The sequence below is a fragment of the Caretta caretta genome, chromosome 6, assembly GCF_965140235.1.
Source record: "Caretta caretta isolate rCarCar2 chromosome 6, rCarCar1.hap1, whole genome shotgun sequence".
In the NCBI taxonomy this organism is placed as follows: Eukaryota; Metazoa; Chordata; order Testudines; family Cheloniidae; genus Caretta; species Caretta caretta.
This window is the reverse complement of record NC_134211.1, coordinates 61,993,005-62,019,187: the sequence shown is the minus strand read 5'-3', so window position 1 is coordinate 62,019,187 and position 26,183 is coordinate 61,993,005. Positions and strand designations below refer to the sequence as shown.

Sequence of the window (26,183 nt, the reverse complement as noted above, 5' to 3'; positions counted from 1 at the left end):
GGATCGTGTGGTGTGGTCTGGGTGAAAGCTGGAGGCATGTAGGTAGGAATAGCGGTCAGTAGGTTTCCGGTATACGGTGGTGTTTATGTGACCATTGCTTATTAGCACCATAGTGTCCAGGAAGTGGATCTCTTGTGTGGACTGGTCCAGGCTGTGGTTGATGGTGGGATGGAAATTGTTGAAATGATGGTGGAATTCCTCAAGGGCTTCTTTTCCATGGGCCCAGATGATGAAGATGTCATCAATATAGCGCAAGTAGAGTAGGGGCTTTAGGGGACGAGAGCTGAGGAAGCGTTGTTCTCAGTCAGCCATAAAAATGTTTGAAAGATTGTTTACTGACAGTGGAGCCACTGGTGCAATTTCAAATTATAAATGCATATAAAATAATCATCGTGGTACAAACCAGTTAGCAGGTAGCTGTCTCTACCTGTAGCAAATTCTTGCATGGTAATTTTAAAGAGAGTGTTCCCTTCTTGAGAAGGGGGGGACCCTAATGGCAGAGTAACCTATTCACAAGCATTCAGATTCATTACAACATGAGGGGAAAGAGCTTTACATTAATCTACTTTTGAGAAAATTGTCAGATCAACCTGCAGGGAATTCTGGAAACACCCACAAAGAAATTATTCAAGTAATGGAGGCAAAGCCAAAGGTTGCCTTCAAGGACCAAGGCAGGGTTGGATTCTAACTGATTACACAATATTAAAGTAGAACTGCTAACAGAAAGAGGAATTATGCTTTAGATTACACTAAATACTAACCATTCTAGGGGTCCAGCTCTCTGAAGTTTTAAAAGAAATGAGATTCACTCCACAATCAGGTAAGTTATTTCTCATCATTTGAATCTCATAAAAAAACAGTATGGTAACATAATTGATGGAAATCTCCATTAAGTTCCACATTATTTGGTCAAAATCCTAAATGATTGAGAACAGGATTCAGAACCCAGACATAGGTCTCAAATAAAAATAATTTGGTTGGTCTCTAATTAGTCCTCATTTGTCTATTTCACAAAGCCACTGCACAATTTGGTATTACTGGCATCCTCTGTTCAGAAAAAGCAACATGAAAAAAGATCTAGTAGGGAGCTAGAAAATATCCTGTTCAAATCCATTTGGATAATCACATTCTGTTGACTTAAATTCTCCTTGCAGTTCAGTTGCCAAAGTTAGTCTTTACTGTGTCCCTCTGAAAAACATTCATATCGTTGCTGGGGCAGAGTGTCTGCCATGCCCTACCCTAGAGTTCGGGCATTATCATAGACTCATAGAATCATAGAATATAAGGGTTGGAAGGGACCCCAGAAGGTCATCTAGTCCAACCCCCTGCTCGAAGCAGGACCAATTCCCAGTTAAATCATCCCAGCCAGGGCTTTGTCAAGCCTGACCTTAAAAACCTCTAAGGAAGGAGATTCTACCACCTCCCTAGGTAACGCATTCCAGTGTTTCACCACCCTCTTAGTGAAAAAGTTTTTCCTAATATCCAATCTAAACCTCCCCCACTGCAGCTTGAGACCATTACTCCTCGTTCTGTCATCTGCTACCATTGAGAACAGTCTAGAGCCATCCTCTTTGGAACCCCCTTTCAGGTAGTTGAAAGCAGCTATCAAATCTCCCCTCATTCTTCTCTTCTGCAGGCTAAACAATCCCAGCTCCCTCAGCCTCTCCTCATAACTCATGTGTTCCAGACCCCTAATCATTTTTGTTGCCCTTCGCTGGACTCTCTCCAATTTATCCACATCCTTCTTGAAGTGTGGGGCCCAAAACTGGACACAGTACTCCAGATGAGGCCTCACCAATGTCGAATAGAGGGGAACGATCACGTCCCTCGATCTGCTCGCTATGCCCCTATTTATACATCCCAAAATGCCATTGGCCTTCTTGGCAACAAGGGCACACTGCTGACTCATATCCAGCTTCTCGTCCACTGTCACCCCTAGGTCCTTTTCCGCAGAACTGCTGCCTAGCCATTCGGTCCCTAGTCTGTAGCTGTGCATTGGGTTCTTCCGTCCTAAGTGCAGGACCCTGCACTTATCCTTATTGAACCTCATCAGATTTCTTTTGGCCCAATCCTCCAATTTGTCTAGGTCCTTCTGTATCCTATCCCTCCCCTCCAGCGTATCTACCACTCCTCCCAGTTTAGTATCATCCGCAAATTTGCTGAGAGTGCAATCCACACCATCCTCCAGATCATTTATGAAGATATTGAACAAAACCGGCCCCAGGACCGACCCTTGGGGCACTCCACTTGATACCGGCTGCCAACTAGACATGGAGCCATTGATAACTACCCGTTGAGCCCGACAATCTAGCCAGCTTTCTACCCACCTTATAGTGCATTCTTCCAGCCCATACTTCCATTCCATGAGTAGGTTAGCATATACACCTCTGTATGTACAGTCTACAAATCATTTACAGTCTACAAATCATTTGGGAGCATTCAGTATAAAATATAAAGTTACGGTAATAATGAATAATAAGAGAAGGATTATCTTTTGACTCAAACTCAGGACTTGGAGTCAAGAGATTTCGTTTCTATGGCCAGCCAGCCCTATCACAGACTCCCTCTCCAGCCTAGGACAAATCCATTAGCTGCTCGGTGACACCTCTAAAACAACTACTTTGTGAGGCTTAATTCATTAATGTTTGCAATGTAATTTGGAATCGTCAGGTGGAAGACACCTAAAAAGTGAAGAGTATTATTTGTGTTATCTACAGTATTAATCATTGTCATAATATTTAGTCCGAAAGATTAACCTAGTTGATTGAAAAAATATGTTGACATCATTTGGAATATATATTGAGGGAGATACATGCCATGAACTGTATGTTTATGTGTGTGTAGTGCAATAAAAAAATATAGTGGAATTGAAAAAAAATACAATAGCAAGTTCAATACTTTATAAAACCAGCAAGTCAGTGGTGGATTAGCCGCTGTGCCAACAGGGCCTGTGCCCAAGGGCCCTGGCCAATTGGGGGCCTCCTGAAAATGGGCGCCCCCAGGTGGGGGGGTGGGGCAAGCCCCCATGCCCCAACCCATTTTTCCAGCAGGAATGCCGGGAGAGAGGGATGATGGGGTGGGGGACTGCAGGCGGAAGGGGTGGGGAAGGGCTCCCACTTGTTCTGGCCCAGGGTCCCACAAACCCCTAATCCATATCTGCAGCAAGTCATAAAAACATGGTGAAAGATATGATATAGCAAGAGGCCATGAGTAAGGCTGCGAGTTTGTCACGGATTCCGTGATTTCTGCAACAGCCGGCGCGGCTGGCTCCGGGGCTGCCCAAGCAGCTTAGGCAGCCCCTGGGCCCGTCTCACTGCCCACTGCTGGGGCAGTCTCGGGCCAAAAGTAGCAGGAGTTTGGGTGTGGGAGGGGGCTTAGGGGCACAAGAGGGCATGAGGGCACTGGGCGGCACTTACCTTGGGGGGGACTCCCCAAAAGCGGCAACATGTCCCTCCCTGCCTCAGCTCCTAGCTCCATGCACTGCCTCTGCCTGCAGGCACTGTCCCCACAGCTCCAATTTGCCGCGGATCCCGGCCAATGGGAGCTGTGGAGCTGCCAGCGCACGGAGCTAGGAGCTTCGGGGGAGACATGTCGCCACTTCGCTGCTTCCGAGAAGCCGAGTAGGGAACCTGCCAGCTCCACCAACTCCCCCCATCACAGCACTAGCTGGGGTCCTGGGTTGCTCCCACCCAAGCACCTACAGCGCCCCCTAGACTGCCCTTCCCCCACAGCACTCGTGGAGCTCCCCGGGCTGCCCCTCACAAGCACCCGCACTCCCCCAGCACCCATGACACCCCCCCCCCCCAGATCTCACCCCCCCCGCAGCACCCACAGCCCCACTCCCAAGATTTAATCAGGGGTATAGCACACGTCATTGACAGGTCACGGGCTGTGAATTTTTGTTTACTGCCCGTGACCTGTCAATGACTTACTAAAAATACCTGTGACTAAAATGTAGCCTTAGCCATGAGAAAGCCAACAAATATACAATCAAAAAAAGTGAATGGAACAGGGAGTTCACACTAAGAAAGAAAGGAGTTGTCTTAAATGAGAAATACCACAGAGGATTTAAGGAATAGGTAAAAGAGCACGCAATGTGTCAAATACAGAGATACAGCCTTAGATAGTAACTAGCAGAATAAGGAGATGGGAGATGAAATGGAGAAAGAAAAGGAGTACTTGTGGCACCTTAGAGGCTAACCAATTTATTTGAGCATTTATTTGCATGCATCCAATGAAGTGAGTTGTAGCTCACGAAAGCTTATGCTCAAATAAATTGGTTAGTCTCTAAGGTGCCACAAGTACTCCTGTTCTTTTTGCGGATACAGACTAACACGGCTGCTACTCTGAAATGGAGAAAGAGTGCCACCTAGTGTAGTAAAAAAGTCTGCAGTCAAAAATGGACTTTAAGATGGACTTGCAATGAAAAAGGTTGGACAAGGGAGGGAAAGCTGTTTGCATATTCCAGTGGAGTGGGCAGGGTATAGAGATACCCAGGGCCAGATTAAGGCAATCTGGGATGCGATATCACAGCCCCATTGCCCACTTGGCATGGCAATAACAAGGGCCCCCCCTTTCTCCCAGAGTGGCAGTAGCACAGGTCTCCTTGTCTTCTCCAGATGCAGAGTTCCCCCTCACCTCAGGAGAAGCAGCGTTCTCTCTCTTCCTCCAGAAAGGCAGGATAGCTGCAGCAGCAGCAGCAAATCCCCCAGTATTTACCCCAGTATATAGGGGTATCTGCAAGGGGCATGGGCTGGATTTATAGCACTCTTCTCCTCCTGTCCACACCAGTGTAAGGTGGTGTTGGCAGGGTTCTCCCAGAGCAGTGAAGTTTGCAGTTAATACCCCATTAAGATGCATAGGGCAGTTCATCCCTCTCAGAGCTACTATTCCAGGCCATCTGCAGCTGTGGGCAGATATCACTGTGTTGATTACATTTGGGTCAGATTTTCAAGTTTTTCTTAAGATTCTGACATAATCATATGCCTCCAGCAGTTAGGGCCCCCTTATTCTGGCCCTATGTGGGTGTGCAAAACAAACTAAGTTCACATACACATACAGACACCATGGTCATCAGTAGGCATGGAACCTCAGGCCTTCAACAACAAAAGCACAGGTCCCTAATGCTCAAGCTAAAAGAGAACTCCTTTACCTACAAGCATAGGCGCAGGGATGAGGGTGCAGGGCATGCTGCAGCACCCTCAGCTTTTCGCCAGGGCTCTGCTGCCGGCCTCCAGTGCCCTGGGGCCTGGCCCTCTGGGTCCCCACCCGCTGGTCCTGGCTGCCAGATCCGGGGGGGCAGACAGGGGTATGGCTAAGAGGTAGCAATAATAGGCTGTGTACTTGCTAGGACCAGTGACTAAAGGGAGACATAATCATACTCACGAGATCAGCTTATAAATTAGCTGGTATGAAATATTTTAGCCCAAATTTTAGCAAAATTATAAGCAACTGAAAAGAGGGTCTTATAATGGGAAGTGTTGGGGAACTGTAATAATAGGCAGTGCTGCCAGCTCCACATATAATATGGCATGCACAATAATTTAATCTAGTAGCCAAAAGGAATAATAAATTCTGATATGCCCATGAGTCAAGGAGAGCTGCTATATTCCTGTAGGCTAGAGGTGCCTGGCTGTCAAGAGGTAAAAGGTTTGCCATTTTTATTTTATATTCATTCTACAATTGCCAAATCTAGCCTGGTTTTGGCCAGCAGTGTCTCCTTGTGTACCAAATCACGTGTTTGTCTACCTCAGGGGTGGCCAAACTTACTGACCCTCTGAGCCACATATAATCTTCAGAGGTTCAAGAGCCAGGGTGCGCATGCTGGGGCTCAAGGCTTCAGCCTTGCTAGAGTGGGGGAGGGCTTGGGGCTGCAGCCCCACAGGAGGCACACCCTGCTGGTCCAAGGCTCAGGGCTTCAGTTCCACAACAGGACGGTGGGGCTAGGGGCTTCTGCACTGCGGGGAGAGGGATCTTGAGGCTTCAGCCCTATGGGAAGCACCGCCCGGAGTCTGCACTCCTGAGCGCCCCCCGCTCCACAATCCCCTGCCACAGCCCTGATCTCTGAACCCCTCCTGCCCTCTGAACCCCTCAATCCCAGCCCAGAGCCCCCTCATCCCCAGCCCCACCCCAGACCTGCACCTGCAGTCAGAGCCTTCAGCCCGCCCAGTACCCCAACAGCCTGCCCCATCCCTTATCCCCCTCCAAACCCCAAACACCTCGTCTCTGGCCACCGCAGAGCCCACACCCCTCCCCCGTACCCCTGCCCCAGCCTGATCTCCCCCCACCCTCCAAATGCCTCGGTCCCAGCCTGGAGCCCCTCCTGCACCCAAACCCCCCAGCCCCACCCCGGAGCCCTCACCCCCCCACACACCACACCCCGGAGCCCCCTTCTGCACCCTGAACTCCTAATTTCTGGACCAAACCCAAAGCCAGCACCCCCAGCCAGAGCCCTCACCCCCTCCCGCACCCCTACCCCCAATTTCGTGAGCATTCATGGCCCGTCATACAATTTCCATACCCTGATGGGGCCCTCAGGCCAAAAAGTTTGCCTGTTCCTGTTCTAATGATTTAGTGGGTGTTGGTCCTGCTCTGAACAGGGGGTTGGACTAGATGACCTCCTGAGGTCTCTTCCAACCCTATGATTCTATGATAATATCAGCTGTGCCTGCTGTATGACCTTGGCCAAGTAACTTAATCTCTCCATGCCTATATTTCCCTTCCCACCTTTTTTCCTGTCTATTTGAATGTGAACTCTTCAAGGCAGGGACTCTCTCTCACTATGTATATATACAGTGCCTGGCACAAGAGGGCCCTGATCTTGGCTGGGGCCTCTTTGGTGCTATTATTGGAATTAGGGTGACCAGATGTCCCTATTTTATAGGGACAGTCCCAATATTTGGGGCTTTTTCTTATATAGGCACCTATTACGCCCCACCCCCATCTCAATTTTTCACACTTGCTGTCCGGTCACCCTAACTGGAATACAAATAATAAAATGGTGATAATAAAGCTGAGAGTTACTTGCATGAACATCGAGTCTCACTGCACTCATTCAAGGAGCTTCCACTAAACTGAGGCTCCAGAGGAAGATTGTCACAAAGAAACAAAGTACAACAGCAACAACAAATGAGATTTTGAAGGAGCAAAGTGTTCTAATGTCAAGCAGATCAATTACCATCAAGAATTTAATAGTAATTAGCATGCCTAAGGGCAAACCAGTGGGAAATTAACCTGATGTGAATGGTGGAGGATAGAATACTTAACAGCTTTTGTCAGTGTAAATCCCTCATCATTTGGATGACTTTGCTGGGCTCCTGCTAGGTAAAGGACAGGACCCATTCAGCAAATTCCTGAACAGGAATCAGCACAACAGTTTCTCTTGGTAACCCAAGGCAGCCTGCCACATGTATCTTCAGCAAACAGTTTTACACAGTAGCAAAAAGTTTCAGATTATTCAGCCAGTTGAAAAACAAAGGTAAATCTCAGAGTCTCTATTCATTAGATCTCTCAAGATTATCTTCTACTTATTCATTATTTCTTTAGAGTTATACAGTGTGGGAGGAGAACACTTAAGCACATGCTCAGAAGACGCACAGTCCCTACCCCAGAGCTTACTAAGTGCCCAGTTCTGCAGCTCTGACTCCTGCTGCCTAGCACTTGTTCACGAGAGTACTCCCATTGCCTTTGCACGAACCAGTGCTATTCAGTTTATTCATGTCAATGCAGAAACAGACCTGGTGTAGGCAGACCAAAACCAGTTCAGTCACAAAATGCACAGGATGGATCATTCTCCCGTTTATTCTTGCTGTCTAGAAATAGACATCTCCAAAGAACTGGACTATTTGACTGATACCTAGCACATTCTTATGGAGGAGAAAATACATTCTCCTGTCCTGGGAAATCATTACAGGCCAGATCAAGCTTTCCTGGGATAAAACCCACCAGAGGTTACCTACGAGAATGAAAAATTCCACAAAGGAATCCACTTTGTTCCATGAGGGAAGAGTAGTATTCTCCCTACAGCTATCCTTCCTGAATGAGATGCAGATCTATTCCCAGTCCTGCACATCTCCACAGGAGGCCAGTAATGTGCAGGGAGGCTCTATCCCTGCACCCCAGCTACAAGACCCTGAATCCCGCCTCCTCTGCCTAGCAGTACAGCTCCAGCAGAGCCATGTCACCAGGGCTTCCCCTGGCTGCAATTGTCCCTGGGATACCATCTTTTTGGTTTCAGAGTAACAGCCGTGTTAGTCTGTATTCGCAAAAAGAAAAGGAGTACTTGTGGCACCTTAGAGACTAACCAATTTATTTGAGCATGAGCTTTCGTGAGCTACAGCTTACTTCATCGGATGCATACCGTGGAAACTGCAGCAGACTTTATATACACACAAAGATCATAAAACAATACCTCCTCCCACCCCACTGTCCTGCTGGTAATAGCTTATCTAAAGTGATCATCAAGTTGGGCCATTTCCAGAACAAATCCAGGTTTTCTCACCCTCCACTCCCCCAACACATAAACTCACTCTCCTGCTGGTAATAGCCCATCCAAAGTGACAACTCTCTACACAATGTGCATGATAATCAAGGTGGGCCATTTCCTGCACAAATCCAGGTTCTCTCACACCCTCACCCCCCTTTTTTTTGGAGGGGAGTGAGGGGGTGAGAGAACCTGGATTTGTGCTGGAAATGGCCCAACTTGATGATCACTTTAGATAAGCTATTACCAGCAGGACAGTGGGGTGGGAGGAGGTATTGTTTTATGATCTCTGTGTGTATATAAAGTCTGCTGCAGTTTCCACGGTATGCATCTGATGAAGTGAGCTGTAGCTCACGAAAGCTCATGCTCAAATAAATTGGTTAGTCTCTAAGGTGCCACAAGTCCTCCTGTTCTTTTTGGTTCTGAGTTTGTACTGCACCTAGCACAATGGGGTCTTTGTCCAGGACTACAGCTCTTAGGCCCTGTGGTAGTACAAAAAATAAGTAATAGGGATGCCTCTCAAAGTGGGACCTAAAGAAACAGATTTTTCCGGATGGGGCAGTTCCCAAAATCCCTGCTTTCCACCCCAACGTGCAGAGGACTGGAAGTATGGGTTGTGCACTGTTTAGTGCATCACTATTAAGTTGCATCTTGCATCTTCCCCCAAAAATAAGTTTTGCATTTCTCATTAGTTATCTGCTTTCTTAAAAAAGAACTTTTGTATCTCCTGCCCCTTTGCTTAAGCAAACCAGAACAGCTGCCGCTGCTAGACAAGAAAATGCACGTTGTACACACAGGGTGACCGACCAACTCACATGTTACAGCTTTGAAGGACTACTGATTAGAGGGAGAGTTGTGTTTACTCTTTGGCCAAAGCATAACAGGCTAAATAAGAGGCCTCAAGGATTATTCCACATTTAGCCTTTACTCTTCTAAGCAGATTGCCCTCCAAAAGCTTCTTCCTACTTCCTTTAGGTTTTTTTGATTAAAGGGACAGCAGCAGACCTTATTTATGTCTGCAGGCTTTTTATAACTCTGTATTAAAGTCCTCTTAGATGAGGAGGCTGTAAACTGGTGGGATGACAGCACAATAATCACCAAGGATTTCTTGTGAGAGGGAGAAAATCTTTATAATCGTGCATTAAGAACAACCTACTTTATGTAAAAACAAAAATAACAGAACCAGCCTAACTCTGTTCTCTCACAGATACTTCCCTCTTCTGCCTCCCCAGCATCCCTTCTTATAGCCCATCTCCTGATACCTGTACAAGGAATGGGGCAGGGGAAGCTGGAGTTAACCTCTTGTATACTGGGAAGCAAGCAGTGCCCATGTACCATGTCACAGAGCCTTTGTTCTCCTGGAGATGAAAAGTGGAGGGGGAAAGTCTGGCCAATAGAACTTGGACTTAAATGATATTTCTTGCCCTTCTATAGCTTCTTCTGTCAAATAACCTCCAAGTGCTTTGCAAATATTAGTTAATTAAGCCGAGTAAATCCCCTGTGAGTTAGGCAGATATCATGGCCCCCATTTCACAGATGGGAAGACTGAGAGACACAGAGAAGTGAAGTGCCTTGCCCAAGGTCACACAGTCAATAGCAGTGCTAGACATAAAATCCAGTGCTCCGGATTTTTTACGGGGGAGGTGTCCAGCCCTTAAATACTGGGAGGATTGCAGCTTAAATAGATATTTTGTGTGCTTCTGTCCTCCTCTCCTAACTAGTCCATGACAAAACTTGGAAGGAACGCTATGCACAGACAAAGATGGCTTCCGACTTATCTACACTGGGATTTAATTCGCAGCCTTTTGAGTTAATCTGCTTTGAGATTTGTACAATTCATTGTAGTGCACTGACTCTGCATTTATTGTGAACTCTGGAATTCTCTTTCAAAGGGAGCTAAGGGTTTGTCTACACAGCCCCATAATGCAGACCATGGGGGTGTGAGTTGCAGCGTGCACTAACATTTTGTGCTTTATCTGCCCCATGTAGATACTCCTAGTGTGGACTAAAAGATACCTAGTTTGCATTAATGTAGTCCTATTTGTGCCTTTTGCTCTTTCTGTGAAAATCTGCTCAAATTTAGCCAAGTTGTGAGCTGCCAAAAATTCTCAATTCATACACGCTCAGTAGAAACGTGCTGGTGTGGCAGCTAACTTTCTCCAGTGGTTCCTTCTGCACTGAGCATGCTCCATCCCAGGGTCGCAGGGGCTGAGCAGGATTTTTTTTATATACTGGTACCTCCTGGCTGCTCTGGGCCACTTTGGCACAGGCCACAGGAACTGATAGTAGGGAGCCTGTCTTACATATGCTCTCAGTGCTACCCCAGCTGGGGCCCAGACATCCAGGAGGAGGAAGCAGGCTGGATGGCATGCAGAGGAGCAAGAAGCTGGGCCTTGGGGGGTGGCAAGGGGACAAGGAGCCAGTAGGAAAAGGAGTGAGGTGGGGCATTGGGAAAAAGAGCCTGAGGAGGGTGTGGGACTGGGGCATGGACCCAAGGGCAGACTGGAATTGAATATGGGACTAGGGGACTGGGACATGGAACCAGAGAGTGGGAAATGGAACAGATTAAAGGCTTCTACAAGGAAAGGCACTTTCAAGTCAACAGAGGATTTAGTCATTCTGCACAAATGATTTCCTGTATGTGGCTGTTCTGGCTTCTTCTTCCCACTGCAAGCATGGCTTCTGAAGGGGCAGTCCTGCCCTTGGCTGTGTTTGTCCCCCCATAGCCACACAAAAGCAGCTGCAGAAGGTCTCAGCTGCTTTCATTGGTAGTTGAGGGTATTCCCCTCCTCTCAGCTGGAACTTGGTACCAGACACTAGGGCCCCAGTTATCAAAAGGGACCATTCTTTTGGGGTGCCTCCATTTGAGACATTTTAAGCTTAATTCTTCAGAGGTGCTGAGCATGTCCAGCTGCCACTGACTTCAGAATTTTAGAAAATCAGGTTTTAAAATGTCCCCACCTGGGGATCCAAAAATTGAGGCACCCAAAATCAGTAGCAATTGTTGATGATTTGGGCCTGAAGTTATAATACAAATCACCAGGGCTGGGAGATGGAAGGAGGAGGGTGAGACTAGTTTATTTTTAACTCCTGAAACTGTTTTTTTTAAATGAGGAATATATGTTAAAATATAACAGCCTGATTTTCCACTTACATTGGTGTAGATCAGGAGAAAGTCCAGTGAAATAAATGGAGTTACACAGATGTAAATCTGGTGTGAACCGACTCAAGCCTTTGGGGGCTTAGTAATATAGGAGATAAACACATTAATCTTTTATTTCAGCCATTTTTTCCCAAGTGGTCAGAGAGAAAAGAAACTGGGAGGGTAAATGAATGTCAACTGAAAAGAAAATCATAGACTTCCCAATTTCCCTTCGTAAACAAGGACTGGCTAGTAGAATATGCTGTAGGACAAGACAGAGGTGCATTGAAAGAGCTGTGGTCATGTTCCAAGGACTGAAAAATGGGTGGTACTTTGCAGTTCAGGACTCATGTGTATCATCTGAGATGTGGAGGGAACAGAGACTGAAATAGTGTGGGGGCAGTGGTTTTCAAGTCAAGGCAAGGAATGGATTTTCCCTCTTGTACTACTGATCATTTTTGGCTTCTACTGCCTTATTTATAGAGACTTGGCACTTCCCAGATAGCAAGTGCCACAATCTCTCCATTAACCAGAACATTGATTTCCTACAAAGAATGAAAACCTCAAACTCTGTAGTATTTTGTGGGACCATTAGCTAAATAGTGCAGTATAAATACCACCAATCCAGTTAACATTTTATAAACCTAAACAATTTTTTCATCCTCCTTTTTCTGAATTGCTAGGAAAAACAGATTCATTTCTTTCAATTGTGAAATGACATAGCAGCCTTCCCCAAGCTGTTATCTATGTCCCTTTCGTAACTCACACATATTTTTCCCCCTTCCATTTTTGCTCCATAGCTCCCCCATCCTCCAAGCCCTGCTTCCCGTGGGCCATTCTCATCAAGAAGAGCTGTGAAATCCTCCGCAAAGCACATCAGAGCTGCTTCAAAATCAGTAAGCAAGCAGGCGTGCTGTCTCTGAAGAGCAATTCTGGAGCCACTAAAGAGGCTGAGAGCCCTGTCATCAGCCCAGAGCGCCTGAGGAAGGCTGATGTTTGGTTCGCTTGGATGAAGCTTTTGGCTGGGGTTTGAGTAGTGTTGTGGGTTAGCTGTGGATCTTAGTTGGATTGTTCTCCTAAATATCTGCCAAAAGTGCCTAGAGTAATGGACAGGCACATTTTAAGTATATTTTGTCATAAATCTAAATCTATAAATAACATAAATGTAACGTGCTTTAGTGAAAACGGGAGACATACTTGTGGTGGAGGTCAGCTTCTTCATCCTCCCATACAGGCGGTTCTTACTATGAACCCACCCCTACTTGCCCCAGACTCCACCCAGTCTAACACTTTTCTTCTTCCTCCTATTTAAAAGAGAGAGAAAAATCTGGTGTTGCCACCACTCCTAGCCCCACTATTTTAGCTAAGGTACAACAAGGGCAACAGTGGTGATACCTTGTGTCTGATGACCAATGGCACCAGTGACCAGGATATTATCAGACTGATTCTGAACAAACTTCTCCCCAGAGGTGGGCTCAAACTAAACTCCCAGCCCCAGCCATCCAAAATTTGAAGAAGTTCAGATCTGGATCCAAATTCTGCAGTTTGGACCTGTCTCGACTTCTGCAACATTGGGAGCTTTGCTTTTTTACCTAGCAGTAATTTAGAAATAAATGTTTGGTTCATGTCATCCTACCCATGATGTCTGCCACACCTATGTGGAATACTGCAATGCTGCTACTAGCCAATAAGGGGGCAGGTGCCAGGATAGCACATTCTGACCCACAGACATCCAACCCTATATTCATTATTAATTTTACCCTCTTACAGTACATGGGGGATAGCATGTCTGTAGCACAGGGCTGCTGTTGCACAGTGAAGGGGGAATGGGGTTATTTTAGGTATTTTTGTGGTCTTTTTAGAGCTTTTTATATATAAGCCCTTACAGCCCCCCATAATGCTCACTAGGTTACCTAACCATATTTATTACATCCCTACACATTAACGCTTCCTGCCACTTACCTTTGATTGGTATTAAGTTGTGCACATGGAAAAGATGATGGGGCATTTTGTATGTGAGAGTCAGCTGCAGCGCATAGCTCCATAATGCTTGAAAACTGATCTCTGGATAGGGCTTTGCAGGCTTTGAGATGCACCTGCTGAAACCAGCTCTTTCTCTGGCTCAGTTTTCAGCACTCTGAATTAAATTCTGAAATCCTGCCTTAGTTTTTGCTTTGTGCTTATTCAGGCATAACTCTCAGTGAAGTCAAAAAGTTGGGACTGAATAGCCACTGAAGGCTAGGTTTTCGGTTGCCCTGCCCCATGTGTCATCAAGTACATTAGTGCAAAGTAGGTATGGATCATTATTACCTTTCCAATTTGGTAGCCTTTTAGGCCCACTTGCCATTGGTGTAAATGACTATATAAGATGCAGGGCAATGGAGAATCTGGTCCTGAAGAATGCCAGAATTGCCAGAATTTGTCCTGCAATGTCTTTCAATAACAAGGCATTAGAAGCAAGATCATGTTATAGCATAGCCTCGACTTGATGCCTGGTTGGTTAACAGGTGTGATAGCCTGAAGGTGTTTTAAGGGAGTGAGCTGAGGATAGGAATACTGAGACTTTGTGGAACCAGAAGCTCATATCCCAGTGGGGTTTATTCAGCTTTTAATCCTTCATTATCTGAAACAGATAAATTGAATGTCATGCAGAGCTGGAGTTTTTTGAGAACATCTTAAAAACTGAGCTCCTTTCTGGCCTGTCTGTGTGTGCATTAATGATCCCATGGCATTTCATGCAGTAGTAGAGGTTTGCTGCATTTCCTTTCCTGCCTGTATTGCGCAGTGTATTATGTGCTGGCCAGGTGATGAGGACGTCTTCACCAGATATGTCTGCATTTCAATAGTAGCGTCGTACTACTGTACTGTACAAAAAGCACCTGCTCCTGCAAACCTCTGCTGGGGCAAGTACTCTTTACTCATGTGTATAGTCCCATTGGAATCCGGAGGGGGGGACTAAGGGGCTGTGTGCGTGAGTAAGAGCTGCTCATCTAAGTGAGGCTGTGCCAAAAGCTGGGGATGAGAGACACGACAGAAATGCAAGCTATTTGACTAATGCTTATGATTTGACTATAAAAGTCACCTGGCATTTGAGATACAATTCCACTGAGCGATCAGAGGGGTTCACCTACCTCTCAGTATCAGAGAGTCAACTGCTGACCCCCCCTCAGGAATGCCCTGTGCTTTACAGATGTTTGCACTGTAACAGTATATCACCGTCCTCGGGAGCCATAGAGGCAGCCCAATGCTACCCCTCTGCTATGCTGGCCCTGTACGTATCATCTCCTAGGAGACCTACTGTACATGAAGAACTATCATCTTTTGGCAGTGTATGCTGCATGTGCTGTGTTAAATCTGAATGGAGCTCAGCCATCAAAGCCCAAAATCACTCACTGCAGAATCCTATAATGAATCACTGGGGCTTTAAGGCAAAAATAACCCAATTTGAAAAGAGTTCTCACACACAAAACAGTATCTTTCTGTTGGACTAAGTAGGGTTCTTTTATCTAGTGCTCAGCGTGGTGACCCAAGAGATTTCTGTAGTGCCCGGCCAACATCTCACCTCCTTGTGTGTCCTGTGAAAGTAATAGCACACAACAGATGGAAAATAGAGCTGAGTTTAGGGAAATCACTCTAACAACATTACATGCAAATCCTTCTGCCCATTGGGAGCTGCACAGTCTCTGGCCTGGTCTACACTATGAGTTTATGTCGGATTTAGCAGCGTTAAATCAAATTAATCCTGCACCCATCCACTCAACTAAGCCATTTTTTTCTACATAAAGGGCTCTTAAAACCAATTTCTGTACTCCTCCCCAATGAGATTAGCGCTGAAATCGACATCGCCATTTCGAATTAGGGTTAGTGTGGACACAATTCAAAGGTATTGGCCTCCGGGAGCTATCCCACAGTGCACCATTGTGGCCGCTCTGGACAGCACTCTGAACTCTGATGCACTGGCCAGGTGTACAGGAAAAGCCCCGGGAACTTTTGAATCTCATTTCCTGTTTGGCCAGGCGAGCTCATCGGCACAGGTGACCATGCAGTCCCGGAATCGAAAAAGAGCTCCAGCATGGACCGAACGGGAGGTACTAGATCTGATCACTGTATGGGAAGAGGAATCCGTGCTATCAGAACTACGTTCCAAAAGACAAAATGCCAAAACATTTCAAAAAAATCTCTGAGGCCATGAGGGACAGAGGCTACAGCAGGGATGCAACACAGTGCTGCGTGAAACTGAAGGAGCTCAGACAAGCATACCAGAAAACCAGAGAATCAAACGCACCCTCCAGGACAAAGCCCCAGACATGCCACTTCTACGCTGAGCTGCATGCAATTCTAGAGGGGGCCGCCACCACTACCCCACCCCTGTCCGTGGACTCTGATGATGGGGTACTCTCCGCCATGCCTCAGGATTTTGTGGATGGGGAAGATGAGGAGGAGGATGACGAGCTTGAGGAGAGCACACCGCACACTGTTCTCCCCGACAGCCAGGATCTTTTTATTACCCTGACTGAAACACCCTCCCAACCCAACAAAGCCGGAGAAGGGACCTCTGGTGAGTGTACCTTTTTAAATATAATACACGTTATAAAAGCAAGCGTTTTTAATGATTAAGTAGCCCTGAGGACTTGGGATGCATTCGTGGCCAGTACAGCTACTGGAAAAGTCTGTTAACGTGTCTGGGGATGGAGTGGAAATCCTCCAGGGACATCTCCATGAAGCTCTCCTGGAGGTACTCTAAAAGCCTTTGCAGAAGGTTTCTGGGGAGAGCAGCCTTATTCTGTCTTCCATGGTAGGACACTTTACCACGCCATGCTAGTAGCAAGTAATCTGGTATCATTGCATGACAAAGCCTGGCAGCGTATGGTCCTGGTGTTTGCTGGCATTCAAGCAACATCCATTCTTTATCTCTCTGTGTCATCCTCAGGAGAGTGATATCATTCATGGTAACCTGATTGAAATAGGGGAATTTAATTAAGGGGACGTTCCTACTTGCCTGTGGCTGAAAAGAAACCCTCCCCACAGTTAGCCACGTGGGGGTGGGCGGGGGATTGGTGCTGAGCTGTTCGTGTTTGGCTAGCAGGGATCTTCCCTGATACCAGCCACACGGTGCAGGGAGGGGTAAACAGATGATCCCAGAGAGTTGGATCTGGGGGGGGTTAGTTTGGTTTTTGCTGCTGCACGTTAACAGGAAAACCGCAGCACTAAATGGCCAACTCAACGTGCTTTGCTTGGTATGGGAGAAGAGGGCGCTGCTATTATGAAGGTTGCAGAAGCCGAAAGACTGTGGCTTACCATGGCCGCCTGCAAGCCGAATTCTGTTGCCTGGCACTGCGTGTGTGATCTCTAACACCAAAGCCGCAGGCACTCAATATAAGATGCAAAATGCGACCTTGTACCAAAATCACATGTTCTGTGTAATGTGAATAGTGTTGTTCACTGTGAAAGAGTATAGCCATTGTTCTGTAAAATGTATCTTTTAAAATACTTCACTCCCTTTTTTTCCTCCAGCAGCTGCAAATGTTTCAAGCCTCCCTCCTCCGTCCCAAAGGCTATCTCAGATAAGGCGGTGAAAAAAAACAGACGCGCGATGAAATGTTCTCTGAGCTCATGCAGTCGTCTGGCACTGACAGAGCTCAGCAGAATGTGTGGAGGGATACAATAGCAGAGTACAGCAAAGTGGCCGATGAACGTGAGGAGAGGTGGTGGCAGGAAGATCAGAGGAGGCATGAGGCAATGCTGGGGCTACTGTGGGATCAAATGGATATGCTCCAGTATCTGGTGGAGGTTCATGAACGGCAGCAGGATCACAGACTGCCACTGCAGCCCCTGTTTAACTGCCCTCCCTCCTCCCCAAGTTCCATAGCCTCCTTACCCAGACGCCCAAAAACACGGTGGGGGAGGCTCCGGGCACCCAACCACTCCACCCCAGTAGACAGCCCAAGCAACAGAAGGCTGTCATTCAAGAAGTTTTAAAGTGGCCTTTTCCTTCCCTCCTACCCTCCTCCCACATCCCACCCGGGCTACCTTGTGAACTATCTCCCTATTTTTATAATCAATTAATAAAGAATACATGTTTTTTAAATGATAGTGACTTTATTTCCTTTGCAAGCAAGCTGTGATCGAAGGGGAGAGGGCACGTGGCTTACAGGGAATTTAGAGACAACCAAGGGGGTGGGTTTTCATCAAGGAGAAACAAACAGAAGTGTCACACAGTACCCTGGCCAGTCATGAAACTGGTTTTCAAAGCTTCTCTGATGTGCAGCGCTTCCTGCTGTGCTCTTCTAACCGTCCTGGTGTCTGGCTGCGCATATTCAGCAGCCAGGCAATTTGCCTCAACCTCCCACCCTGCCATAAATGTCACCCCCTTACTCTCACAGAGATTGTGGAGCACACAGCAAGCAGCAATAACAATGGGAATATTGGTTTCGCTGAGGTCTGAGCGAGTCAGTAAACTGCACCAGCGACCCTTTAAACATCCAAATGCACACTCTACCACCATTCTGCACTTGCTCAGCCTATAGTTGAACAGCTCCTTACTACTGTCCAGGGTGCCTGTGTACGGCTTCATGAGCCAGGGCATTAAGGGGTAGGCTGGGTCCCCAAGGATAACTATAGGCATTTCAACATCCCCAACAGTTATTTTCTGCACTGGGAAGTAGCTTCCTGCAGCCATTTAAACAGACCAGAGTTCCTGAAGATGCAAGCATCATGAACCTTTCCCAGCCATCCCACGTTGATGTTGGTGAAACGTCTCTTGTGATCCACCAGTGCTTGCAGCACCACTGAAAAGTACCCCTTGTGGTTTATGTACTGGCTGCCCTGGTGGTCCAGTCCCAAGATAGGGCTATGCGTTCCATCTAGCCGCACCACAGTTAGGGAATCCCATTGCAGCAAAGCCATCTAGTATGACCTGCACATTTCCCAGAGTCACTATCTTTGATAGCAGCAGCTCAATGATTGTGTTGGCTACTTGCATCACAGCAACCCCCACAGTAGATTTGCCCACTCCAAATTGATTACCGACTGACCGGTAGCTGTCTAGCGTTGAAAGCTTCCACAGGGCTATCGCCACTCGCTTGAGAACTGTGAGGGCTGCTCTCCTCTTGGTATTCTTGTGCTTCAGGGCAGGGGAAAGCAAGTCACAAAGTTCCATAAAAGTGCCCTACACATGTGAAAATTTTGGAGCCACTAGGAATCATCCAAACCCGCAACACTATGCGGTCCCACCACTCTGTGCTTGTTTCCCAGGCCCAGAATCGGCATTCCATGGCATGAGCCTGCCCCAGTAACACCATGATCTCCAAATTGCTGGGAACCGCGGTTTTAGAGAAATCTGTGTTCATGTCCTCATCACCGAGCTGCTGTCGCCTCCTCGCCTGGTTTTTCAGGTGCTGGTTCTGCATAAACTGCATGATAATGCGCGAGGTGTTTACAATGGTCATAACTGCTGCGGAGAGCTGAACGGGCTCCATGTTTGCTGTACTATGGCGTCTGCTCAGGCAATCCAGGGAAAAGGGCGTGAAACGATTGTCTGCCGTTGCTGTGACGGAGGGAGAGGCGACTGACAACATGGCTTACAGGGTTGGCTTACAGAGAATTAAAATCAACAAAGGGGGTGGCTTTGCATCAAGGAGAAACAGAATGGCCTCCTCAAGGATAGAACTCAAAACCCTGGGTTTAGCAGGCCGTTGATTTCACGGAGGGAGGGAGGAGAAAATGAATACAAAACAAATCTGGTCTATTTCTTGTTTTGATTCACTTCATCTATCTTTATACATCTTGCTGGCAGCAGACGGTGCAGTACGACTGCTGGCCATCGTCATCTCCTGGGTGCTCGGTGGAAGACGGTGCAGTAGGACTGCTGGCAGGATTGAATCGCCATGAGACAAAACTTAAAAGGGAAATGACCTGACTGAGTCATTCCCATGTTTGCCCAGGTGCCCCTGACCGACCTTACCAAGGTCGGCTAAAAGAGCACCCTGGAGTACGACGAGGATGGCTCCCAGTCATACTGTACTGTCTGCTGCCAAAAGGCAATGAGCTGCTGCTGTGTAGCAATGCAGTACTGCATCTGCCAGCACCCAGGAGATATATGGTGACGGTGAGCTGAGCGGGCTCCATGCTTGCCGTGGTATGGCGTCTGCACTTGTAACCCAGGAAAAAAGGCACGAAACAATTGTCTGCCGTTGCTTTCATGGAGGGAGGGAGGGAGAGGCCTGACAATATGTACTCAGAACCACCCGCGACAATGTTTTTGCCCCATCAGGCATTGGGATTTCTACCCAGAATTCAAATGGGCGGCGGAGACTGCAGGAACTGTGGGATAGCTACCCACAGTGCAACACTCTGGAAGTCGATGGTTGCCTCGGTACTGTGGACACACTCCGCCGACTAAATGCACTTAGAACATTTGTGTGGGGACACACACAATCGACTGTATAAAAATGCTTTCTACAAAACCACTTTCTATAAATTTGACCTCATTTCGTAGTGTAGACATGGCCTCTCTGCTGTACTGGGGAAGTCACATAGCTGCAAAGAGGTCAAATGGAGCATAGCAAATTAATCAGTCTGACAAAAAAATGTCCATTAACTTTGAGGTCACCGAAGAAGGGGGTGTCTGTTATGTATGTCCTTCTATTGCCTCAGTGCCCAAAATGTGGTATGCACTTTCCAAACACAGAGGAAGACAAAGTCCCTGCCCCGAAGACGGGGACAGACATAACGAAGAGGAAAAGAACACAATGTACCAAGGAGGAAAAAGGTACAACATACAAGCAGAGTGAGCCGGGGCAGGATAGGAACACGACTTCTCTGCTACATGTTTGTCTGTGTTGTTTTGGTTATTTGTATTTAATTTAAACACAGAAAATTCACCCCCACACAGTGTTCTTATATACCTTCACACTCATACCCCACTTCAGTTCCAGTATTCTTATTTCCCTCCCCTGTGACAATTGACTCCTTCACAATAAACAGATCACTCATAGGATAAATAAGTGAAATAGATCAGTTAATCAGCTGGTTTGTTGAAGCACCTGAATATGGAGTGGGTAGCTCCTGGTGGGTCACCTCAGGAAGGACATTCTATTTGTAAAGGGCAGCTAATAGCAAAACAGGCAAACAGAGGATGAGAATGTTGCAGAGGCCAGCCACAAATTGGTCAGAAGCCTTGTCGAGAGGAATTTTGGTTGAGTGAAGAGAAGATCAAGAATGGAATTGAAGCTATGAAAGTAAACTGCTTGTTCAGCGAGTTTGAAGGTTAAAGGAAATGGGGGGCTAATTGGCTGTACACAGCATAAGCCAAAATTAAGATTTAAAACTGCTTTATGGTCGAGGTGGGAAGCCAGAAGCTCACATGCAGCCTTTGCCAAAAACACAGTGCTGGAGCAATTTTACCTTCATGGTAGCGCCATGAGCCACACTGCCTTTGGCACCAGGAGTAACCACTGCTTTTGCTGAGAATGCCGTGATAGGATAATCACAGCCATTGCTCAGAGCATGCTGCCAGGGACAGTGCTGTCTTCACCATTCATGAAGCTTCAAAGGCACCACTGTCTTTATCAAAAGTGCAATGCCAGGGCAGTGCTGCCTTCCCTGTGAGCTTAAGAACAACATTGTGTCACGCTACATCATTATGACTACCATGCTAGTTCCAGTCTCCCTTAGCTGAAGAACCAGACCAATATCCCGCTGTTAAATATCTCTGCAGCTAAAATATCTTGCTATCTGCTAATCCATGTACCCATCTGTCAGATGTAGATGAGTTTTGTTGTCTGTTTACAGTATTTGTTGCTGAATTCTCTTCTCTGCTTTCATGCTGAGTTGATTAAATTAGCAGAGAAGATTCTCCTTACGCTGTGACATTGGTAGAAGAGGCTAGATGGAAAGTGATAAAGATGTCTCATTACCATGCAGGAAAATGCTGGACAAATTCTTTTGTTAATGGAACTGAGTTTGGATTTTTAGTTCTGGCACCAAGGGCTTTGAGAGACATTTTAGAGTCATAGAATTTAAGGACAGACAGGATAACTGGGAAAACTTTATTCTAGCCAATGAGGCTGAGGAAAAACTGGTTTTGCAGCTAGGTCATTGGTCCATGTTCTGTAGTAAGGCTAAAAGAAAAGGAGTACTTGTGGCACCTTAGAGACTAACCAATTTATTTGAGCATGAGCTTTCGTGAGCTACAGCTCACTTCATCAGATGTTCATCATCACTTCACATCTGATGAAGTGAGCTGTAGCTCACGAAAGCTCATGCTCAAATAAATTGGTTAGTCTCTAAGGTGCCACAAGTACTCCTTTTCTTTTTGCGAATACAGACTAACACGGCTGTTCCTCTGAAACCTGTAGTAAGGCTGTTTCCCTACAGCTCAAGGAAGCTTGTTTTGCATGTTACTAGCATAATACCCCTGCTTCATTGATTAGCATGTCTGTTTCTGTAATGGGGATTCCTAAAGTCAGACAGATTGGGTCAGAAAAGACCACTTGGATCATCCAATCTGATGCCCCATACATTTTGCAGCAGTATCCCTACCATATTCCTGCTAGAGTCTTATCTACCCTGTTAAACTGAGTTCCCTGTGCTCATAGTAATTCCCTTGGAGGATCTCCCCTTCTAGCACATTTAAGACACCAGCTGAAGTTGAGTAGCAATAGGACTTTGTGGAAAATACACTGTTGTATCCCTAATGGGATATTCAGTATAAAGACTCTATCCATATTCAAGCTCCCAAGAACAGTCCAACAAGAGGAATGAATCTGGGAATTCAGATTGGTCTGTTCTCCCTTAGGCGAGTGCACATAGTTCTCATTAACGATAGTATACATCCCCTAAGCTCATGAAGAGGGGAATGAAGCCCATAGCAAAGACACTGGAAGATGCCCCTAAGCCAGCAGCATAGATTCCTCCTCCTTTAGAGATGAAGCAGAAAAGAATTATACATTTACCCCCGAGAGGAGCCTGAACCAAAGCCCCTGATGCAGACTCCATCCGTGTGTCCAAACCACATCTCTTTTCCAAGGGCCTAACTGCATACTAGGAACCAAACACCCCAAATGTGGAGATTTCAAACGCAGATATGAATAGCAGCTTTCCCCAATGCTAATGTGTTCAGATTCAGCTAGTTACAGACCCTCTTAAACTATGAGCTGTCATCTTAATCTAGATCTACATGCTGGGCTTTGATTCAGGTTCTCTCCAGTTTGCACATACAAAAATGGGCCTGCATATATGAGCCCTGCCCACTGTTAAACTCCTTTTTTGAGGGAAGAACTACCATACAGCAGATGTCTTCCCTCATTGCAGAGACTGCAGAGCACCCTTACCCTGTAGGCATATAGGCAGACTCAGCTGAAACTAATTATGGAGGACAAACAGATTCACAGAGGATAGAGAAAACTGCTTACATTCAGTTTTTCAGACACTCTAACGCAAACACAGGATGACAATTTCAAACTCAGGTGCCTAAACTTAGGCTCTTAAATAGGGGTGTCTTGTGCCCTGATTTTCAGAAGTATGAGCACTTCCAAATCCCACTGAAGTCTGTGGAACCTGCAGCTGATCAGCAAGCAGCCCACTTTTATTTAGCTGCCTAAATAAGGATTTATATATCCAGCTTTAAATGCCTGTAGTCAGCCAGGGCTCAGCCATCATCTCTTGCCCCTGCATCCTCTCCAGAACCCCACTCTTGGGCAAGCTCACTCCTAGGGTCCTTTCTGACTCCAGTTACCTCCAGTCCCTGGTGCTGCTCCTCAAGTCCAGCTGTAGGGCATTGATGGAGAGCCCCTCTCAGGGCTAGAGTATCTGTCTACCCTAAATGGCGGGTGGCAGGAAGGCCAGTTGCTGCCTAGAGCTAGCTCTACCAGCCTCTCCTCTTGTGTAAACTCCCCACTTTTTCTTTGGCCAGCTTCACCTTTGTAAGCTCCCCTTTTCTGGGCAGCGCATGCTCGGCAGGTGCACCTAATTGGCACCGCCTGAGTGAAGGGACACTGGTTAAGTTTGCTAGGGATGGGAGCATGTCCCATCACAGTGCCCATGATAGACTGCCAGTATGGCTGGTAGAGAAACAGACCAACAGCTCCTGCTTGCAGATGGTGAGTGATCCAGCAACAGAAGCTGTGACATATAGTGGGCTCAGTAACAGCAACAACATGAATTGATAGAGCAGATGGTCACCACAGTATATCCACTAACCTGGCTGGTTGCCCCAACTCAAAATCTTCACCTGAGAGTACTCCATTGAGGAAGATGAGGTGGGCTGGCAGACACAATGGGCACAGCTATCTTGTTTTGAATCAGACACAGCCCTGCTATAAATTCGCTGTCCCCTTTGTTTGCCAGTTTTGCCGACCAACAAATTATGTTGAGCTTGCTGCAAGTGTAGCCCTTTTCTGATGCAGAATCTGGATATCTATGTTTTCAGTTGTAAACTTTGATAACTATGCAGGGCCTTGGGCAACCTCCTATAGCTGATCCTGTTCCGGGAGCCTAGTGTGTCTAACACAGTATCAGAACCAGAAATGTACAGACAACCTCTAAAGCAGGCCCAGGAATTAGAGTAAGGAGGCTTTGCAGAGAAACAAGGAAGTTATATGCAGCAGTTACCATGTCCAAAAGTGGAAAGCACCCATTTAAATGCAGGGAAGGTCACTGTGAAGGTGGATATACAGAGCTCCTTCATAAAACAACAAAAACCTCATAGAGACACCTAGTATAGAAGACAAAGCTCTTCCTTCCACTCTCGCAGCAAGAACGTGTCTCTTGTCTACACAGCAAATTTACAGCACAGCAACTAGCTACACTCGGGGACTTTCACTGCACAGTAGCAATGTCCACTTGGTGACTTGGTATGCGGCAAACTGGTGTGTTGTAGATTCACACCCTGGCTTGTCATGCAGTAACTCAACGAGCAGACATCAAAATGTTCTGAGCCCCAGGTTTTATAAGTGCTATCTGCCCTACATAGTACACTAAATCCCAGCTGTTTTGTGCTTTTTGTATCCTAGCTGTCTTCACACTGCCACAATCTCCCTGCAGCAGCCTTTCTTCCTGGGATTACATTGGCCTACCCCTGGATTGAAGCTAGCCACATAGTATGTACAACTCTACTTGGTAATGAAGTGGCATAAACACTAGACTGTAAGATCTTTGGGGCAACAACTGTGTCTTCGTATGTATCTGTACAGCACCTAGCTGGGGGCGGCAGGCAGAGGGCCATTGTCCCATCACTTTTAAAAGTGGGAAGGCTATGCCCTCCAGCTTATTACCTGCCTTAAAGGCAAGCAATGAGGTGGAAGAGTCAGAGAGGAGAAAGCAGGAGGCAGGGCCTCATGGGAAAAGGCGGAGCAAAGGCGGGGCTTTGGGGGAACAAGGGGGATGGGACTTCAGGCGCCAGTGGCCCCTCACTTCTAGGGAGCTTCCAGTGCTCATGTGCCTAACACAATGTGACCCTGATCGTAACTGGCGTCTTTGGGCACTACCATAATATAAAGATTAAATACAAATAAATGGAAATAGTTAATAGGACAGCAATTAAACATTACTGGGAAAATATAACAAAAGCTAATTCAGAATATGTAAGCTACAATGCAGTATTGTGGTTCAGAAAACAAACTATACCACACAGCGGATAGGAATACTAGGGAAATGCCAGTAAAAGTGAACTGTCAAGAACAGCTACTAATTGTACCATTGTTGTATCAAGAGACAAATGTCTTTCTATGGGCAAGATTGGACTGGATTAAGAAGTTTAAATGTATACTGGTTAAGAGTTAATCAACATTCAGCAGGGGCCCAAGGGATTACAATGGTGGGCTCTTTAGAAACATTTAATTATAATGGTTGACCACATGAAGTTCTCACCCAGCCCTTATTCAAGCTAAGTCCCCACTGAAGTCTGAGGCCCAGATGCCCAGCTGGTGTAAATCAGCATAGTTTAATTGAAGTCAATCTGGCCCTGAGTGAGTACTTCAGAATTTTACCCAATAAGCAGTACTGGATAAATGAAAAACAATTGGCAGTATCTTGAATAGCCCTCACCCAGCCTTACCTGAGTCTTCAGATGGAAAAAGCTGAGAGATGAGTAGCAAATTGCTCCCAACTCAGCTCCATGTGTCCGAAGTCAGGCGGCCTTTCTCCCTCATCCCAGGACTTTCATGGGATGGAATTTGTCTGTTCTCCAAATCTAGAATCTTTTGGAGATGGGCAGAGATAAGCCCACTTTTCCAATGCTGAAAAGATCTTTGGGAGGCTTGGAGGGCCCCTGCTCCCACATGTGAGCAATACTCTCTATGCCTGAATTTCACTCCCTGTTAAATGGGGATAATACTGACCTATATCACAGGGCTGACATGAGGTTTAATGTGTGAAAAGCACTGTGAGATCCCTTGAAATGGAAGATGCCACAAAAAGACTAAGTAGTATTATTACTCTAAACAAAACACCAGGGAAAGCCTGTTCCAGATTATGGTGGCTATGCTGGGAATGGGGTAGCCATTATGGAAAAGAGAGTCCACCCCAGGTGGTAACGGTAGGAGGGGAACATTCTGTTCC

General features: G+C 46.5%; 2 protein-coding genes across 13 annotated transcripts in view; both read right to left on the bottom strand.

Moving 5' to 3' along the window:
* RAD51B (RAD51 paralog B) overlaps positions 1-26,183 on the bottom strand; it is a 788,206-nt gene that overhangs the window by 691,383 nt on the left and 70,640 nt on the right. The window lies entirely within an intron of this gene.
* Positions 17,704-26,183, bottom strand: part of TMEM229B (transmembrane protein 229B) — an 80,031-nt gene continuing 71,551 nt past the window's right edge. For 7 of the 10 annotated variants that reach the window (XM_075129645.1, XM_048852294.2, XM_048852296.2 and 4 more), the window contains one exon: positions 17,704-21,509. The gene's annotated coding sequence lies outside the window, so the exon portion shown is untranslated. The remainder of the gene's footprint in view (positions 21,510-26,183) is intronic. The other 3 variants (XM_075129641.1, XM_075129642.1, XM_075129643.1) reach the window with 3 other exon arrangements.